Source organism: Acomys russatus, chromosome 4, assembly GCF_903995435.1.
Source record: "Acomys russatus chromosome 4, mAcoRus1.1, whole genome shotgun sequence".
NCBI lineage: Eukaryota > Metazoa > Chordata > Mammalia > Rodentia > Muridae > Acomys > Acomys russatus.
In genome coordinates, this window is record NC_067140.1 from 23,518,264 (window position 1) to 23,523,592 (window position 5,329).

The window sequence follows — 5,329 nt, forward strand, 5'->3', positions numbered from 1 at the left end:
CCAAAAAATTCTTGCTCCATCTTATGGTGATAGAGTTCCTCCTTTTCTATTTTTCCTTCTTTTTAAGATAGTCTCTCATGTGTTCCAGAGTGGCCTTGAACTCACCATGTATCTGAAAATGACCTCAAACCTCTCCTCTAACCAAGGGAGCTAAGACTACAGGTTCTGCCACCGCCACCCAGTTTGTGTGACGCTAGAGCAAGGCGCCTAGGCTTCCTGCATGCTAAGCAAGCACTCTACTAACTGAGCCACAAACCCAGAACAATTTTTACCAGAAGACATTTACAGGTGGGCTCTTGATTCCATGTCCATAATCCAATGCCAGATACTTGCTGGATACAGCATGAGCTTGGGAGCCAGGTTTTGTGTTTAGGAATTTCTTCGAAGACCTGAGGTCACTCCGGTGTTCACACTGTTTGTTGGGAAGGCTTTGAAGATCTTTGATGACTGGTTGGCCAGCAAGTCCAGGACCTTCCTGTCTCTGCCTCCTCAGCACGGGGATAACAGGCAGGCATTCATTCTTGTGCTTGGCTTTTTGCTGTGCTGGGAATCAGACTCAGGCCCTCATGCACTTTATTGACTGAACCATCTCCCCAAGCCACATCCTAAAGATAATGCTCTGTTAGTTCTGATGAATGCTTATCAAGGCAAGGCGTAGAACATTTCCATTATTCTGGAAATGTCCCTCCCTCTCTCCCTCCCCCTTCCCCTCTCACTCCCCCTCTTCCTCCAGCCCCGCCCACCTCCTCTCCAATAAGAACCTGGATACCAAGAATCTGAATTCAGATCCTCAAGCTAGCCTGGGAAGTGCGTTAGTGGCTGGCCCGTTTCCCTAGGCCCCTCAGTTTCCATGTTCTCTTAGGAGTTCACCCTTCCTCCTGAGTCAGAAAGGAACCATCCACTCAGAATCGGGCTGAAAAAGTGGAAGATGGGGGAGCAGGATTGCTGTGCCTCTCCTTCCTCCACTTTCTGCATCTGCTGTGTCCTCACGGATGCTGCTATGTATAAATCTGGTCCCTTTCTTCTGAAGCCCTCGCACCTGTCGGATAGGTGCTCCACCTGAGGACTTAGCCTTCCTCTCCAGCATCTGCAAGCCGCTGCCCTTCTGGACCGTGGGCTCTACAGGAGGTCTTAGAAGTGGGGAGGCTCAGTGTTCCAGCTTATTCAGAAAACACCCCTGGATGTTTTTGGTCCTTTGCTTCTCTATGTACATTCTGCCAGTTTCTAAAGTGGTCCGATGAGAACCTGGGATTGCATGACACAGGGGTGATCAGAACTCTCTTTGAACCCCTGGAACCCCACATGTACGCAGTGTGGTGCTATGGCTTTGGAGACGCATTTGCCAACATGTTGGAAATTTTTGCTAGCTAAGCAATCACCCCAACACCCAGGAATTCCTTTTCCCTTAGGTATTTGTACAGAGAAATAAACATGTCTACAGAAGCCCTGTTTCAAATTTTTCTGTGGAAGATTTATTGGTAGCAGCAAAACTAGGCCTACAGCGTCATAGAGATGGTTTACAAGATAAAAAAAAAAACGCTTGCTGCCAAGACAGATTACTGGAATCCAATCTCCAGAAGGGGAAGGATCAATGTCTGTAAGTTGACCTTTGACATCCACACATGTGCTTTTACACACACACACACACACACACACACACACACACACACACACACCATCAAACAAACAAAGAGTGGCTTACTGATCCATACTACAGAATGAAGCATCATGGTGAGTGACAGAAGCCAGATGTAAACACATGCATGTCACCTGAGTCCGTGGAGACGACTCAGGGCATGCAAAACAAGCTCATGTCGATAGATGTCAGAAGAGTGATTGACAGGGGTTGAGGTAATGGGCTTAAGAAGAGGCATGAGGGGGGTGGAGAGATGACTCCAGAACTAAGAGCACTCGCTGTGCCTACAGAGGACCTGGGCTCAGTTCCCAGCACCCACATCATGGCTGACAGCCATCTGAGGCTCTAGTTTCAAGGCACCTGACAGTCTTTTCTGAACTCTGTGGATACCAGACACATCAGGGGTACATGCACATACATGCTGACATGACAGCCACACAGAGAAAAATAAATGTACGGGGGGGGGGCTGGGTAGCAGCTCCTAGCACTCAGGAGGGACCCCTGGTGCTCACTGACAAGCAGAATCACTGAGTTCTCAGTTCAGCCTCTAAAACTGAGGTGGAAAGAACCTGAGGAAGAAACCGGGTGTTGATCTGCGGCCTTAACTGCATGCGCACGCACTCACACACACACATGCATGCACACACAGAGAGAATAAGGTTTACAGATGGACAGGTTAGCTCTGACTCCCAAACCCAAATTTAGGATCTTTTTTTTTTTTTTTTTTTCAGAGACGACAAATCTTATTTGCAAATCAGCCATCCCCCCCCACCTTTTTTTTTATTTAGTATCTTACTAAATCTCTGGATTTTAAATCATCTATTGAAAGTCCTACCCACCCCCTTCACCCATCAGAATAATGCTTAGGAATTAAAATTCTCTCCAATGCAAGCACTTTTTAATTAGACAGAGACCTTGGAACCTGGTCACTATATTTCTTCACTGAGCTCATCTGGCTGATTAGAAGAAGATGAAATGGAGAAATGTTGGAAGGAAGGTTGGCAGGAAAGGAGGCCTGAAATGCCACTTGGAACATCCTGAGTCCACCACTGCCTGCTTAGCCTGAGGCCCCTGAAGTGAAGAGGCACTTGGACATCCACAGTACTTGCCAGTTAACAATTTGGCGTGTGCTTCTTGGCAAAGCCAGCAAGATATAACCACTTACTGAGATTTAAAGGTGTCTCTGCCCTTGAGGTTCTTGTGGGTAATCTATAAAGGCAGGATCCATTTTCTCTTTGTCGTACTGTTTTTCTAAAGATCATTGAGTCTACTTGCTTTTACTGTTTCTTCCAAATCATACAGAATGACTAAGATGCTGGGTATGGTTTGAAAGTCAAGAGAAGGACATGTTTTGTTGTTTTAAAGGCCAAAGGATGAAAAGGGATACTTCAGAAAATCTAGCAACTAGCTAGTCTGAGTAACCAGCATCTGCAGAATAGTGTTTAAGATGGCTCCAGGTGACAGCTACGTGGTTTACAGTCATTAATCTTGGGGGATCCGTTAGGTTGATTAGCAACTGGCAAGCGCAGGTGAGGAACTCTGTCCTGTGGGAGGTGGCAGAAAAGGGTGAGCAAGCCTACAAGGGACAAAGAAGCCTTGTGCACATACTTAGAGGTAGGATTCATGGCTGTGCAAGCGATCCAAAAGCTGAAGCAAGAATCAGAGAGAATTTGACAAGAAATGCGAGAACAGGCAGGTGCATACATTTATGCATGTGTGTGTCACACACACACACACACACACACACACACACACACACATTTTACTCTTGGGTAAGAGAAGGAAAAAGAAAGAGAAGAAAGGAGCAAAGTCGTGAGAGAAGGAAAGAGCAGAGGGAAGGGGAAAGAAAGGAGGATGAAGATGAGAGAGGCTCTGAGCATCTAGGAAGGCAAGAGAGAAGAGAGAGATGTAGGCAACAGAGAAGGAGAAAGAGAAGAAGAAGAGGAAGAGAGAAAAGGCAGAGAGATGTCAAGCAAGCAGGGAGTGACGGCAGAATGCTGTAGACCCCCACCAACCAACCACGCTGCGCCATACTAAGAGTGCCAGAGAGTTTGACTCGGTCAGAGTTTTGAGTCTTCATGTTCCAATAAGGAACTCCAATGAGAAGTCCATGGGTCAGAATCTATGGCCTGTGCTACCAAGAGTCCTACCTTCTTCACCTGAATAAAGGGGATCTGCCTGGCATCTGGTTGCACTAACCTGCTAGGATTGCCAGACATAATGGGATGGGGCGTGTGCAGGAATCTGAGAGAGTGTGCCTCGGTAGAGGGACAGCATCCTTCCTGTTCCTGTCACATTTATTTGTATTTAGGCTGCAGCTGGGCCAAAGTTTCTCTCCAGGCAAGCCTGGTTGATGGACAGATACGATTGACTCTGTGCTTGGACTGTGTAAGGAGGAATCGACTACCCCCTGAAGAAGATGGCCTGGGCATCATAGAGAGTATGTGGAGGTCAATCGCTCCTCAGTGTAGCATTTCTCCTATGCAGAGGACTGACGAGGTCTGAGTGATGTGCTTGCTTCATGGGCCTGAGGCTAAGAGGCCAAATCTCCAGACGCTCTTGGCAGCTGAGCTGTAATCCTAGCGCTCAGGAGGCTGAAGCAGGGATTACTGGAGCAAGCTGACTGGCCAAATCTGTGAGCTTGAGGTTCAAGTTGGAGACCCTGCCTTAGTCTATAGAGAACAATCCAGAACACACAGGCACACATGCATGCACACACACGCTCACACATACACACCACACACACATGCACACGCACATTAAAAAAAAATAAGGTAGCATTTGACTCTCAGGTCAAAATGGCAGGTAGACCTGCTATTGCGATGTCAAGCAAGTGGCTGGATGGTTTTCAAAGATGGTATTTTAATGCTGCAGGATTCAATAAACCGGGGTTAATGTGAGATGACACAATATATGAAACCGAAGATGCGAAAGAAGCCGTAGATGGCTTCCTGAGGCCCTTCATAATGACAGAATGCTTCATATTCAGAGAGCCCTGGACCCGACTCTGAGGCATCAGATCTTGCCGAAGGAGCAGTGGAAAAATATGAGGACAAAGCCAACCTTGAACCCCAGCTGAAAGAGGTTATTCGAGAAAGAAAAGAGAGAGAAGAGTAGGCTAAGAAGTGATCTTGTAGTGGTGATCTCTGGGTGTGCCTGGTCTCAGTGTGTTTTTATGATGTTATTTCAACCTGAATCACATTTTAAGAATTATTGGCTCTGCAGATGCCTCATTTTAAATAAATGTCTATTGTAAAATAACTAAATAAATAAAAATAAAGAGAAGAGGGAAGGAGTCACAGGAGCCATGGCTTGTGTTCAAAGACACCCCCAGTATGTGTACATCAAAATCAGTCAAAATTCATGGATCTCTGAGAAACAATGGATGTTGGGCTTTCCCATGCAGAAGGCAGGAGGCCGACCCAGGGCTCAGGAAATACTGACAGGTCCTAAGACTGACGAGAAAGCACAGCATCTGCACCAGACCTCGGCAATTGCTTTTCTCCACTGCAGATTCAGAGAATGAATCAATCAGATGACATGGGTGACAAAGTAGAAACCCACACGCTGCCCTGTGGCATTGAGGGCAGCCACAAAGCACAGCTGAGATGCGGATGAAGGATGCGAGGCAAGCATCCCACCCATAGCACCTAGCAGTGGGCAGGAGACAGAACAGCCTCTGGGTGGAGAAGA

The 5,329-nt window shown here is 46.9% G+C and overlaps 1 pseudogene; it reads left to right on the forward strand.

The window, feature by feature from the left end:
* Positions 1-4,434: 4,434 nt before the first annotated feature.
* Positions 4,435-4,765, forward strand: LOC127187778 (cytochrome b-c1 complex subunit 7-like; annotated as a pseudogene).
* Positions 4,766-5,329: the final 564 nt, after the last annotated feature.